Source organism: Chiloscyllium plagiosum, chromosome 29 (assembly GCF_004010195.1).
Source record: "Chiloscyllium plagiosum isolate BGI_BamShark_2017 chromosome 29, ASM401019v2, whole genome shotgun sequence".
Taxonomy (NCBI): Eukaryota; Metazoa; Chordata; class Chondrichthyes; order Orectolobiformes; family Hemiscylliidae; genus Chiloscyllium; species Chiloscyllium plagiosum.
Genome location: NC_057738.1, coordinates 38363525 through 38379697, shown reverse-complemented (window position 1 = coordinate 38379697; position 16173 = coordinate 38363525). Strand labels below are relative to the sequence as shown.

The 16173-nt window shown below is 43.2% G+C and overlaps 1 protein-coding gene across 1 annotated transcript in view; it reads right to left on the bottom strand.

Moving 5' to 3' along the window:
• Positions 1 to 14821, bottom strand: part of LOC122564537 (copine-4) — a 359527-nt gene extending 344706 nt beyond the window's left edge. The window contains exon 1 of the mRNA XM_043719590.1: positions 14557 to 14821. The gene's annotated coding sequence lies outside the window, so the exon portion shown is untranslated. The remainder of the gene's footprint in view (positions 1 to 14556) is intronic.
• Positions 14822 to 16173: the final 1352 nt, after the last annotated feature.

Below are 16173 nucleotides of genomic sequence, written 5' to 3'. Positions count from 1 at the left end.
TTTGGATTGTGGGAGGAAACCGGAGCACCCGGAGGAAACCCACACAGACACGGGGAGAATGTGCAAACTCCACACAGAGGGTCGCCTAAGGCGGGAATTGAACCCGGGTCTCTGGCGCTGTGAAGCAGCAGTGCTAACGACTGTGCTACCGTGCCGCCCACTATTTATTTAAGGAAGGATATTAATACATTGGAAGTCATTCAGAGGTGGTTTATTAGGTTGAGAGCTGGAATGAGTGGGGAAAGGTTGACCAGACTGGGCTGATTTCCACTGGAGTTGGGAAGGGTGAGAAGTGAGTTGATTGAAGTGTATAAGATCCTTGATGGTCTTGACAAGGTGGATGTGCAAAGTATGTTTCCTCTTGTGGGGGAGTCCAGCACTGTTTTAAAATTAGGGGTCACCCTTTTAGGACACAGATTTTATTTTTGCAATGAGTTGCGTGATTTTGAAGGTCCTGTCTCAGAAGGCAGTGCATGCATTTTCATTGAATAATTTATAAAGCAGATTGAGATTGATCACCTTGCCTATCAAGAATCTAAGGCTGTTGGGGATTATATGTGAATGCAATATTGGGTAATAGATCAGTATTGAACAACAGAGCAGGCTTGAGGGGCTGAATGGACTATTCTGCTTCTATTTTGAAGGATTGATGAGAAGGTGGTGGTGAGCTACCTTCTTGAATTACTGTAGTCCTTGGGGTGTAGGTACACACAAAAATGAGGGGCAGAGTTCCAGGAGTTTGACCCGGTGACCCTGAGGTATCATGTACAGTTTCAGGTCAGGATGATGTGTGGCTTGGGGAAGAACCTGTAGATTCATCTCTTACCCATATCCCTGTACACCATTCCTATTGAAATAATTATCCAATGCCACTTGAATGCCTCAACTGATCCTCCATCCATTGCATTCCCAAGCAATGTGTTCCCCATCCAAATTCCCCACCATGTGTACAAATTATTTCCTCATGTACCCCTTGCTTTTTTGCCCATTACCTGAAACCTATGCCTTCCTGTTCTATCTACTCTATCCACCCCGCTCCTAATTTTGGAAACCTCTATCAAGTTTCCTCTCAGCCTTCTTCTCTCCAGGAAGAACAGTCCCAACTTCTTCAATCTATCCTCATCATTGAAGTTTCTCATTCTCTCACATGCGCACGTGTGTGCGCGCACACACACACACAGACACACACACACACACTCACACACCCAACATCTCCTCAAACAAATGTTTAGACAGGGCACTCACTAATCAATACGGGTGGGTGGGAGGAAAGGTTGTGATGTCACAATAGGTCCTGGCATTGAACATTCAATGCTTTGCACGTCAGGTCCAGATGCTGCTAAAGATGACAGGCTTAAAACTTCACGTGATGTGTTCATTGGCTGTGGGCATTCAGAGCTACATGTAACATAATTAAATCTATCACATTAATGGCAAGAAACCACTGATTTATGTTCAGTTTGGATCAAACTGAACGAGACCACATCCATTGAGCTGGTGTTAAAATCTGGATTAATAACCTTCTGTCGATCACCACCTCTGTCCCGACTGCTAACCCTCAGGCTCAACAAGATTGGACCCAACGCAACATAAATTAAGAAGTAATTATGATTAATCATCGACATTCAAATCCTAAGATGTTGAACACTGACAACAAAGTGTCAAATTCTGCCATGATGGATCATGATTACAAAAGGACTACCATCAGCAATTGCATTTCAAATTGTGTCACGACTGTGTTTGATCGGATCACCTAAACAATGGGAGATGCGGTAATTAATCATGATCCCAGTGCTGATTATCTTGGTGCTGTTTACAATCGTGCTCTTCACAATCCAAATCATTTAAACGATCTCAGATAACACCCGCATGGGAAGTTCAAGCAGTTAATCACCATTCAACATTTTTTTTAATGATGGTCCCTCTGCTGAGCCAGTTAATAATTTGGACCATTATTCAGACCTCAACAACAACAGATCAGTGTTCTTCTTGCCACCCTGTGGTGCTAAGGTCAGGTTTCTGGCGTCTGATCTTATATTTGGAGACTTCCCCTGATTGATGTACAGAACTGTAGAGGTGGACCTGTCAAGAGGATGGATATTCAGGATGTTCACAGGAGATAGTCCAGATATTAATGGTTGTAAATCCTTCAAACGTCCTCACAGGAGACAACTGAAATTTCAAGGCTGGAATAGCCATCAACAGAGAGACCTGATTACACGCCAGCACTTTGTTCTGCACCACTCCTTCTCCACCCCCACCCCCACAAACCATCCCCCCCGCCCCTTCCCCCCCTCCCCCCACACCCGTTCCCCCAGTCGAACATTGAAGCTGTCAAAATCCTCAATCATTTGGGGAGAAAAAAAGCAGGGTTTCAGGTCAAGGAAAACATTGGGATAAACTGCAATTTCCTTTGAGGGAAAAGGATAAAAACTTAAAGAATGTTTTTCAAATAACTAGACACAGAACGGGCAGCATGATGGTTCAGTGGTTAGCACTGCTGCCTCACAGCACCAGGGAGCTGGGTTCAATTCCCGCATTGGGTCACTGTCTGTGTGGAGTTTGCATATTCTCCCAGTGTCTGCGTGGGTTTCCTCTGGGTGCTCCGGTTTCCTCCCACAGTCCAAAGATGTACTGGCCATGATAAATCGCCCATAATGTTAGGTGCGTTAGTCAGGGGGTCAGGGAATGGGTCTGGGTGGGCTACTCTTTGGAGGATTGGTGTGGACTTGTTGGGCCAAAGGGCCTGTTTCCATACTGTAGGGAATCTAATCTAGAAAAACAAAAATTGCTAGGCTCAATAAATCCAATTCAAGTGCATTCCTTTCTCTAATGAGGGCCCAGACATCTCTAAGAGGTGATTGATTCACTGATCTAACTTTTAAAATGTTTATTCACTCAGCAAAAAAGGATCACAACAAAAGTTATGCCATTGGCAGTTTCCTTCTCCATTCTTTTAACTAATACAGTTCCTTTTAGCATCAGAGATTCAGAGTCAGAGAGATCTGCAGTACAGAGAATGGCTCTTCAGCCCATCGAGACTGTACTGAAGAAATACAACCACCTATCTAGTCTAATACCCTTTTCTACAACATTACCTAATAAAGCAGCTCAGTGTACATTGATTGTGTTTAATTGTATGCAAATAGAGGACATTGATTGGAGCTCCACCTGCACATCTGGGGCAGCATGGTGGCTCAGTGGTTAGCGTTGCTGCCTCATAGCACCAGGGTCCCAGGTTCAATTCCAGCCTCGGGCGACTGCCTGTGTGGAGTTTGCACATTCTCCCTGTGTCTGTGTGGGCTTCCTCCGGGTGCTCCAATTTCCTCCCACAGTCCAAAGATGTACAGGCCAGGAGAATTGGCTATGGTAAATTGCCCATAATGTTTGGTGCAGTAGTCAGAGGGGTCTCGGTGGGTTACTCTTGGGAGGGTTGATGTGGACTGGTTGGGCCAAAGGGAATCGAATTTATATTAAGGGTTCCTTGCTGGTGTCCCCATCTCTAAGCCAGGAGGCAGAGGTTAAATCCCACCTCCCCCAGAGGTGAGTCACAACATCTCTGAGCAGGTTGATCAGAAAACATCTACACAAAGCAACAATAAGGGTTCCTGTTGCACAGTGATAGTGTCCTTACCTCTGGCCCAGAAGTTACAGGTTCAAGTCTCACCTGCCCTCAGAGGTGTATCTTAACAGTTTGATTAATAAATAATTATTAAAAAGAAACACTTAAGCTGGTTGTAGGTTGGTGAAGAATTTTGATAGTCCCAACAAAAGCAGGAGGGCTGGCCCAGAGGGTGAGGGCGTGCCAAATCCATGAGCCACCTATCCACAGTCAGTGCTCAGCTCCCCCTCAGCCACACTCAGTCATTGCTGCTGCTGCTGGGTTTCAGGCTGGCAGCCCTTGGGTACCTAATCCTCCAGCTGATGGGCAAGGTGACCCCCTCATCATTCTGCCACCTGCCCATGATGAGAAGCTCAACATGGGGTAACCGTTAACCAAGACTGGCTCCAGTCCAATGTCCAGGCTGCTCAAGAATACAGAGCAAGGTTTACACCTGAAGCGGGAGCAGTAGAAATCAGGATCAGAAAAGAACATAAAGAGGCACAGTAGTGGTATTGTCCCTTTCTTTGGACGAGAAGGTTCAGGTTTAAGTCCCACCAGCTGCAGCTGGATGTCATTGCAGGATGTGTCAGCAGGATGTTTGAGCAGATTCATTGAAAATATGTATAAAGTGACAATTATACAGCCCATGGTATAGTTGCATTAGAAGGCGCATGCTTATAATGTTATACTCTGCAAATATATCCAAGATTAAGTAAACATTAGCTCCAATGACGTTCTTCACCAACAGAATAGCAACTACCCACCTTGAAAATATTCTGAATAGGCATGAAGGATTCAGCCTCAACAGATGCTACATTTCTTTGTACTTTCTCTGCAGGTTTTTACAAGACCATAAGACATAGGAGCAGAAACTAGACCATTCAACCCATCGAGTCTGCTCAGCCATTCGTTCGTGGCCAATAGGTTTTTCAACCCATCTTCCTCCCTGTAACCTTTGATCCCCTTGGTAATCAAGTACTTATCTATCTCAATGACCTGGCCTCCACAGTCTTCTAAAAGCAATGAATTCCACAGATTCACAAATCTCTGGTTTCTCCTTATCTCCATCCTAAAGAGTCTTTCCCTTACTATACAAGAGCTATGCCCTCAGATCCTTGTCTCTCCTGCCAATGGAAGCATCTTCCCAACATTCACTCTGTCCAGTATTCTTAGTGAGTTTTGAGAAGATTTGGAGCTCAGGTTGAGGTTCTGGATGTAGGTTTGCTCGCTGAGCTGGAAGGCTCATTTCCTGACATTTCCTCACCCTACTAGGTAACATTTTCAGTGGGCCTCCAGGCGAAGCACTGTATGTGATTCCTGCTTTCTATTCCTGGAGACCCACTGAAGATATTACCTAGTAGGGTGATGAAACATCTGGAAATGAACCTTCCAGCTCGGCGAACAAACCTACATCCATTCAATATTCTGTACATTTCAGTCACATCCATTCTCATCCTTCTCAAGTCCATCGAGTATAGACCCAGGGTCCTCAAACATTTTCATGTCCTGATCCTTCCCCGACAAAATTGTGCATGTGTGTGTGCGTGTGTGTGTGTGTGTGTGTGCGTGCATGTGCGTGTGTCTGTCTGTGTGTGTGCGTGTGTCTGTGTGTGTGCACGTGTGTGTGCGTGCGTGTGTGTATGCATGCGCATGCGTGCTTGTGTGTGTGCGTGCATGCGGGTGTGTGCGCACGTGTGTGTGCATGTGTGTGTGTGCATGTGCGTGTGAGACAAATTCCACTTTCCAAGCCTTAGGGCGGCACAGTGGCACAGTGGTTAGCACTGCTGCCTCACAGCGCCGGAGACCCGGGTTCAATTCCCGCCTCAGGCGACTGACTGTGTGGAGTTTGCATATTCTCCCCGTGTCTGCGTGGGTTTCCTCCGGGTGCTCCGGTTTCCTCCCCCAGTCCAAAGATGTGCAGGTCAGGTGAATTGGCCATGCTACATTGCCCGCAGTGTTAGGTAAGGGGTAAATGTAGGGGTATGGGTGGGTTGCGCTTCGGCGGGTCGGTGTGAACTTGTTGGGCCGAAGGGCCTGTTTCCACACTGTAATGTAATCTAAAAAATCTAAAAGCACTTTAAGTACATATCCAATTGTTGTTTGACTGTGATGAGTATTTCTGTCTCTGACATCCTTTCAGGAAGGAAGCTTCAGATCCTCACCATCCACTGCCTGAAAATAAAATCTCCAGCCCCACAAAAGCACCCTGCCTTTTGTTATAAGTCTGGGGCTATTGACTTTTCTGCTATAGAAATGAGTCCTTCCTATCCACTCTACCCAGGTCAGCCCTCAATTTTATGCAACTAAATCACATTTCTCCACCCCCCCACCCCCCCCACCTCCTTCTTTCTGAAATAAAATGATCTGACAATACATAATCTTGCATTTTGGCTAAAATTTGATCATCAGACATCCCCTTTGTTATTTCTTTATGCATGTACTCTGCTCTCAACTTACACTTCTATCCGTCCTCAATCTTTAACTTGCAAAGTGAGGAGTTTGGCCAGGTTTCCCTTTTCTAGTTTAGAGACACTGAAACCAACTTTCAGATGGCAATTAAACCAAAGTCCCTCTCCACCCTCTAAGATGCAGGCAAACAAATCACGTGGCACTAATTTGAAGGTGATGGTGGTATCATCCCAAGTCTATTACAATCCCTCAAAAAGTATCACATTAAAAAAGAGGTTATCTGCCCATTATCATCTTTATTGATCAGACTTTTGAACACAGGGGTTGTAATGCTATGTCGAGTTTGTACAGGACATTGGTGAGGAGTACTATGGAGCAGTTCTGGTCGCCCTGTGATAAGATGGATATGATTAAATTGGAGAGGATTCAGAGAAGATTTGTGAGGATATTGTTGGGAATGGAGGGTTTGAGTTATAAGGAGAGGCTGGATAGGCTGGGACTTTGTACACTTGAGTGTAGGAGGTTGAGGTTTATAAAATCATGTGGGGTATAGATAAGGGGAATGATAGGTGTCTTTCCCCTAGGGTTGGGGATTTCAACACTAGGGACAATATATTTAAGGTGAGAGGTGAAAGACTTAAAAAAGGTTTCGCAGCGAGTGATTTGTGTGTGGAACGAACGCCCAGAGAAAGTGATGGATACAGGTATAATTACAACAGTTAGATAAGTACATGAATAGGAAAGACTTGGACCAAGTCTTTGGGCCAAGTGCATGGCAATGGGACAAGTTTAGTTTGGGATTATGGTCAGCACGGACTGGTTGGACAATCAGTTTCTGTGCTGTATGACTCTATGACTCTATGTTGGTTGTCAGAGTTCACTTTGCAAAATTTCGCTGTCAGCTTTCTTGCACTAGAACAAGTGACTGCACCTCAACAGTAATTAATTGGCTGCAAAGTGATTTGAGACATCCAGTGGTTATGAAAAGTGCGATATAAATGCACGTCTTTTTCCTTTGCTGTCCAAGCTTAAAGCCCAACACAGACCAGGGGTCATGCCCCCTACTGCTCAGAGCTGCTATTGTTAGCACCTTCCCAGAAATCCAACTGGGCCATCAGGAAGCTCAATTTTAATACATCCCACGGTGAAAATTACCCATCGCAAACTCGGCGTTTGGCAGGTTATTTGGAGAGAGCATGGAGCTTGCCTCAGAATAAAGATAAAAGGCAGTTGTTCTCACACCACTTTGTGGTAGCTGTGATAAACTTGTTTTTAATTCACTCACAGAATGTGGGTGTCACTGGCTGGGCCAACACTCATTGCACGTCCCTAATTGCCCTTGAGAAGGTGATGGTGAGCTGCCTTCTTGAATCACTACAGTCCATGTGCTGTAGGTAGACCCACAATGCCCCTAAGGAGGGAGATCCCGCACTGTGACCCAATGACATTGTGCAAGACATCAGGCTAGACCTAAGAGTACATTTATACTCCTGCCATCAAACAGTCTGGTTACACAACTGAAAGACAAAACAGTCCTTTCTCTAATGATTGGTGGAGCTTATCTCATAACCTCAGTTAACCGTTTCAAGCACTAATCGTCTTTTACAATATAATTCCCCACCTACTTAGGGACACAGTAACATGGGATCAGGAGCAGGCCATTCAGCCCGTCCATCATTCAAAAAGATCATGGGCAACCCCATGTACTTGCCTTTCACCTATATCCCTTAATATCTTTGCTGAACAAGGCTTTACCTATCTCAGATTTAAGTGCTTGCTTATCAGCTCTCAACTTCATTGGGTTGTCCATGTGGTTCACATGTAGGATTCTCACCTACCTATGATATTCCAGAGTCCACCGAGCATGGAAACCGAGCATGGACAATCACAGAATGTCCCAATCAAGTACAATCTAACAGCCGATCTCAGATCCTGTGAATTCAACCCCATTATAGCAGGGGAAATACAACCCTGGACACATCAGAATGGAAAAGGCTCTGTCCACAAGCAATCTCAACATTTCAGGAGAACAGCCACTTCTGTCAAAGACCAGCAGCGCAGCCAGCGTCTCCACCTATTAACCGAAGACTTCATGTGGAATAGCTGCAATCAGATCTGCAGATGGAGAGTTGGTTTAGTGTCACATTTGAAATGACAACGTGTAGATAATGAACAACCAGTTTCCTTGCTGAATACTCATCTGTCAAGTGACTGGTAAATCTACCAACACTGTGAGTCACTGAGGTAGGGTGGACATTTGGTTCCTGGACAACCAGGCAAAAGTTGATCTGCTGCTTAAAAATAATGCAGAAAAGAAAACTTCTCCTCCCGTTGTTTCCTGAACCTGTACAGGCATAGAGGTCTACAGCATGGAAACAGGCCCTTCAGCCCAACTTCCCCATGCAGCCCAGTTTTCACAATTAAACTAGCCCCATTTCCCTGTGTTTGGGACCACTTCATTATGAATCTCCAAAATGTTATTGATTCAGAGAAGAAGCAATAGTGCTGTTCATAATTTTACTGGGTCGTCTTTTGCTGCAGTAGGCATCTACTAATGTTTTTGGCTAGATTTGAGGCTGCAATCTTCAGTTTCAAATGCTTTTGTGCAGTAAATGGCTAAAGGGTTACCTGGGAAGAGAAAGGCAAGGCATTTGGAACTGGTAGAGGGCTGGGTAACTATTTGTTGCAGCTGCCCCTCACTTTAAATTGCTGCACCTTTTCACACACATGACATGAAGCACTATTAGCTGCCACATTATACCTCAGTCCACACTAGCGCCACACCAGAGGAAGAGTTTAGCACAACATAAAGGCAAAGCACTGAGAGTGTCGAGGACCTGATATAAAACCGTAAGTGTTGCACAAACTTGGCACACTATTCACTGTTGTTTGTGTCAAAGACTTTACAGGTCGCTCTGAACAGAGGCTCTCTCTACATTTTAAAAGATGTGGAGATGCTGGTGTTTGACTGGGCTGGACAGTCAGAAGTCACACGACACCAGGTTATCGTCCAACAGGTTTCTTTGAAATCACAAGCTTTCCAAGCGCCGCTCTTTCATCACATGAAGACTTCACCTGACAAAGGAGCTGTGTAGTATCTGTACATTATGGAATAAGTGACCAGTAGTGAGCTACAGTGGAGTAATTCAGTTCAGCTGATGATAGTGAGCAGATGAATTCAAGTAAATTATAGCTTTGTAATCATTCCCAATCATTTTACTTTATAATTTAATTTATTGTTATGTGGCAAGACACTCAGGGTGTGATAGAAATCTGATAGCTAAATAGTTTAAAATTCTGTCTATGACAATGGGAACTGTACTGAAGCTACCAAAATGCTGATATGTATTCAGTTGCTTAAGCACAATGGGGCATTAGTAGATTCCATGCACCTATAGAATACAGCCCCTTACCACTTACCAGAAAGACGACTGAAATTTTCACAGTGTGCAGTAACAAGTGCTGTTTATAGTTACACCCACACTCTTTAGCCTTGTCTTGTTATTAGCAAAGCTACACTGCAGAGATCCAGCTGTCCCCATTATTTTTGTTGTCTTGTTAATTCCTTCCTGCTCCCTGCTGAATGGATAAAAATTTCCTTTGCTTCTCCTCCTAACTCCATTTACGGCCAAGAATCCAAACAAGTCCCGACATGGAGCGGACAGAATTGGAAAGGTTGCATGTTAATGTCTCAGGATGTTAATGTGGCATTCCTGGCGTTTGTTACACTAGGGCATGGAGTTGCCAGTAGTTGCATGGAAAGCCCTGTCAGCTCTTGGCTGAGTAGATTTGATTGAATCAAACTTCAGCCATCAGGAGGAACCTGAGGGAAATTGTTATGCCTGGTGATAACATCTCTGGAAAGGGGTTAACCATCGGTGCATTTGTCAAGTAAGTGCACTGGCTGAAGTTACTGTGAAGGCCTCCACCTTGTCAATCTCTCCCTTGCCTAAGGCGTGGTGACCCCCATGGTTAATCCATCACCAGTCATATCTCTCTCTCTCTCTCTCTCTCTCTAATGAGAGAGTAGCCCTATTGTCCTCTGGAAGCTTACCCACATAAAGAAGAATGCTGAACCCAGACTAGCTGACTGGAAACTCGCAGCTAAATATGTTTAACGTTTGAACCAAAAAATAGGCAAAGACCATTGAAATGCAAACGCTTCAGCCAACTCTTGCTACAAAAGGAATGGGACTTTGACAGCATACATTTATTCACCGTGAATCCACCACCAGGTCCAGGAAACTGAAAGGAGGGCAGTGATTTACAAATTCCCATAACATGCCAATTGACTTCTGTCTGTTCACCATTTGTTTCAGACAAGCATCATATGTTCAACCTTCCCATTATTGTTCACAGTAACTTTCCATACACAATTTAAGGTTGGAACTCAGCAGCAAAGGTGTCTTTTAAACAACATAATAGCTTTCAATATCGTGCCAATCAACCTGCTAAATCTCATTCTCTTCCCTGTCACAAATTGTTTTCAAGGTTTTAAAGATGTCAACTTTTAATTTTCTTTCCCTTTTTTCTTATTTTCCTGTTTGACTTTTTCATTTTCCCCACATTCCAATTTTCTCTCCCTCTCTGAATTTCTCTTTGCACACCTGATTTAACTCTTAACTCACCTTCTTCCTCGTGTTCTTCTTCATTGTCGTTTTCAATCCTCAAGCTGCAATGTTCAATGGGGTACATGTGGGTACATGAAGTCCAGGATGTTCCCTTGCCCTCAGCCTCCCATCACCACTTTGCACTTCCATCAAGGTGTGACATAAAGCAAGGTTGAATTGAAGAATGGGCAGGAAAAGGTTGAAAGGAAAGGACATGCCCTACGCTGCCTCTTTACTGTTCAATCTGCCCCACTGATTTATTTTCTAACATTTGGAAAATGTCATTACTTTCGGCAGGTTAAACGTTACCACAGTCAGCTAGGTGACCCAAACCCTATCTTAAGAAAGGAACAGGAAAAAGCTTTGCGCTACCAAAATTAAACTATGGATATATATTTACAAATTTCTGTGCTATCTCTTCTGACAAACTAAATGGAAAAGGTTGAAACCAAACAAACATATTTTGTTGTTTACTTGGCACAATTGTATTTCAGTATCACAAAAATAATGACACACACGCACCACATACACAGACATACATGCTCACAGACACGCACATAGACACAACCCACAGACACACATGCGCACACACAGACACACACATACATAGACACAAACTGTGGACATACACTGACACACACTGGCACGCACGTAGGGACACAAGTGTATAAACACATGCACTTATACATACAAGAACATACACAAACCACACGCACACACATAGAAATACACACACAAACGTTTACACATAAATAAGCACAGAAGCACACTGCAAACATGCACGACTGGCACACACAGAGAGACATTCACATTTCAGATACACACTGAGACCCAATGACATGCACACACTTACAGGCACACACTACAGAAACAGACTACAGATGGACATAGCCATACACACAGAAGCATCATAAAGTTCCAAATCATATCCTCCCACCTCGTTGATTAGAAAGCACTTGCTAGTAATCTTTGGTGAATTGTACAAATTCACTCCCAACACATAACCAGCCTCTTGTGCTCGCACATTGTTGAAATACATGGCAATAATAATGACATGTTATCGCACACGATAATTCACCAAGATGTTTCTCATCCTCTGCTTCACAACAATCCTAATTAAAATTCCATCAGAACTGTGGATAGCTTCCCAAGCAGATTGATCACATTTCTGTGAGGTGCTTGTTTTTTTAAAGTCTTGTTGACTCTATCCTAGCACACACCCTCCTCCTAATGCCCTTATTCCAACCCTGATCATATTCCATCGACAGCATCAATAAGCAAGTCATCAGCCCAGAACACAATTTTTGTAACATTTGTTTGAATCATCAGTCACTTCAGAAGTTACATACACCCGAATAATTTTAACATGTGCCTGCAGTGTGGAGTTCTGAAAGATCAGTGATTCAAATAAAGAGTGGTGCGTATACACAAACTGTCCATTGCCAGATTATTTGGCAATTAATCTGAAATAAAGCACACATTCTGTTCGTTTAATAGCTGCTTTGTTCTAAAAGCAATTTAATGAAAAACATTTTTCTTGGAAAAATTGAACTTATGACTGTACCACGGTGCCTGTTATGGAAGGTTAGGAAAGTTAGTCCCAGATCTTGTAGGGAGTAGAGCATCAATTTGGGGAAACATTTGCAATATTATAAACGTTACAAGTTTAAATTACAATTCAATGATTCAGCTGTTTCTCAAAGTTCAGTATAATTAGGTTACTAAAGCCTTGTCAATGCAAGTTCAAGTGATTAAAATATATTTCTAGGATATTACTTCACATCAATGCATCAATATACTTTTGCATATTTTTCCATCTCTATTTGTCAACTGGGAATCTTTTTGCTCTGTTGAACCAGCTGCTTTGCCCAATAAAGGAATACTTACAATGCTGACCCATTGATGAAGGAATGGCCACTTTACACGCATACCACTAACAATCCAAGGATGTACAGGTTAGGTGGCTTGGCAATGCTACATTGTCTGTAGTGTCTGGGAATCTGTAGGCTGGGTGATTAACCATGGGTAATGCACGTTACAAAGATAGGGTAGAGGGCTAGTTCTGGGTGGGATGCTCTTCGGAAGGTTGGTTTGGACTCCGGAAGGTTGAAGGTTGCTTCCATCCTATGGGGATACTCCACAAAGACAAAAACAAGAGTTCAGAAGCTGGGTGAATGGACTCTATGGAACTCATTGCTGTAGAAGGATATGGAGACAAGTCAATGAGTGTCTTTAAGATAGAGATAGATAGGTTTTTGATTAGTGACTGGATCAAGGGTTACAGAGAGAAGAAATGAGAGTGGAGTTGAAAGACATAGCAGTCATGACCGAAGAGCAGATGAGACTCGATGGACCAAGTGGCCTAATTCAGCCCCTATATCTTATGGATTTGAAACACTGACTCTGCATTTTCTCCACAGATGCTGCCAAAGCTGCTAAGTTTATCTGGCAATTTCTCTTTATGTTTCAAATCTTCAACATTCACAGTTCCTTGTTTTATAACAATTCACAAAGACTGGGTTACAGAATGGTAGCATGGTTACAGTACACAAGAGGCTATTTGGCCCATTGTGTGTTTGCTAGCTCCCTGCCAGTGCAGCTCAAATACTCCCAGTTCCCCATAGTCCCAGAATCTCTTTTGTCTTCGGCTAGCTATCGCTTTGGAAGGTAAATTAAATTAAGTCGCTTGTTCTATCAGAGAAATTCTGGTAATGCGATTGTAATGATTTGACAAGATATTCCAAAATGAAACTGTTTTGAAACATTAGGTTTGCAAACATTAATCATGTGTATAGAATATTATTGAATTGGCCCTACCATAAATGTATAAATTCTTTGTGTTAAATGTACACAGCAGAACTTTCTTGCCATTAGTCCATATGTTACTGAATGAATATGTATTAATAGCTGTTCATATAGAATTGTTAATCTTGCTGTTAGTATTTCCAAAACTTATAAAACAGCACCAACAAGAGTCACAATTATCTCGAACTCCCAGCCCCAATGTAGCTAAGTGCCATCATTGTGGGAACCACACATTTGTGCTCAGACATTCAAGCTTTGAGTTCGAGTTTTGTACAGTACATTCTAAAATTGTGTCAACTCCAGCAAATTCCACACCAAACCCATTGAAGTTATCTTTTGCTTACAAAAAGACAAGATTGTGAAAAGTCTCTTATCTGTCGGCAAAGTTGTGAAGGATGAGAGATGGGCAGGGTGCAGTTGGAAAAGTGTTGCATTCTTTTTTTGTCTGAAATTGAAATTAATTTTGTAAAGTTGGCCATCTTTTCTGGAAGCAATCACTACCAACATCCCATTGAAGAGGATGTGTGTATTAGACATCACCCCCCAGAATATATTCTCTGCCCAAACACCCTGTTAGCACTTCGGTTCCTTGTCCACAACAAGATATATTTATGATGTTTCTAAACATGTCTGCATTTCAGAGGAAAAATAACAGCACGATAACTAATTGTTCTGTAAATACGAGCATCGATTATTGTTGGATATTATGTCTTTTTAAACCTACAAAATCTTCCCTAAAGACTTCCAACAATAGAGAATCACTTTCCTACTGAACTGCTCTTTCCACACCGCACTCCCTATCGGAGAAAGGGGGACCTCTTAAAGCAGTTGATTACACTCTAGAAAAGGCTGAGGATAAATTTGGTCAGCAAAGTGAGAGGACTAAAAACTTGCAGAGAGCATTAAATGTTTGGAAGCGATTTTACAAAATGTGTCTGCTGTCGATGAAGTAAAGACGTGTCCGATTGTAAAAAGACAGTCAGAAACTAACGGTCAAGATTCACATCTAATTTATTACTGGAAATCATTAAGTGCACCGTTGCATTTTACAAAGTTCTAGATGAAAGCCCAACAATTAGCATTCTTTTTAAAAAAAAACAAATGTGTAAGAATTAAATTATGTATTACCTGCTTTGGTGGTGATTTTAAAAATTAAAATCCTCGCTGGGATCCAGTAAATAACGGTTTGCTTCTTTCTTCACCCAGACTACTTTGTCAGTGTGGAGATATGTGGTTAGTTCTGTAGGTCCAGTACAGGGAGATGGAACTCCATCGTCAGCACAGTGGCTGTATAGTTGGGACTGAGACTCTAGTGGTCTGAACGTGCACAGAGTTACCAGCGAGAAACGCCACTCAATGCTCTCACAAGCTTTTTTTCCCCCTAAAACTAAATCAAAGCCTTTTCTTCTTCAGAGACCAAGATTTGTTCCTTGATACTACACCAGCGCCCTCTACAGCCCTGTCTACTGCTCTTCTGATGGATAAAAGACATTGTAGTTCAAACTTGCATTTACATAACACCTCTCAGGATGATCCTGAAACACTTCATACGAAAAAAAAACACAAATAACTGGGGACGTTGGAGACCTCTCTGTCGAGTTGGAATAATTTTAGAACCTGAACAGCTCGCTTCATGACGCCTTAACCCCGCTTTCTCTCTCCACAGATGCTGCCAGACCTGCTGAATTTCTCCAGCAATTTCTTGGAGCGTCGCTTTGTGAGCTGTGGTGACTGTTGCAATGTCGTGGAGGTGACAACCAATCCATACACAGCTCGGTCCCACAACAGCTGTGTGATAATCTGTTGGACAAGAGTTACATTATTGGCTTCAACTCCTCTGCCCTCCTTTAGGACAGTGTCCGGGGACCCTTTACACCCAACCCTACCCTGCACAGAAGGAGCCTCAGTTTGACACCTAATCTGAAAGCCAGCATTTGTGACTGTGCGGCATTCCCTCAGCGCTGTATTCGAAAGTCAACCGAGATTTCCTTTCTGCCTAAGTCTTGGGAAAGGACTTGAATGCACAGCTTTCTGATACACAAGAGAAGAGATAGGCCATTCAACCCTTCAAAGATTGGCACAGTGGCTCAGTGGTTAGCACTGCTGCCTCACAGCACCAGGGACCCAGGTTCGATTCCAGCCTTGGGCGACTGTCTGTGTGCAGTTTGCACATTCTCCCTGTGTCTGCGTGGGTTTCCTCCAGGTGTTCCGGTTTCCTCCCACAGTCCAAAGATGTGCAGATGAGATAAATTGGCCATGCTAAATTCCCATAGTGTTAGGTGCATCATTCAGATGGAAAATGGGTCTGGGTGGATCACTCTTCGGAAGGTCAGTGTGGACTGGCTGGGCTGAAGGGCTTGTTTCCACACTTTAGGGAACCTAATCTAATAAAAAAAAAGGTTGCACTACCATTCTAGATCATGGCTAGCCATTAACTCAGTGCCATAGTCCTGTGCTATCTCCATAACCCTCCATATCATTACTGTCTTAAGGGGAAGCGACGACCTCGTAGTGTTCTAGCTAAACGGTTAATCCAGAGACCCAGGTAACATTCTGGGGACCTGAGTTCAAATCCTGCCATGGCAGATGGTGGAATTTGAATTCAATAAAAAATATCTAGAATTAAGAATCTTAGTGATTGTTAGGAAAAACCCATCTGGTTCACTAATGTCCTTTAGGGAAGGAAACTGCCATCCTTACCTGGTCTGGCCTACATGTGACTCCAGACCCACAGCAATGTGGTTA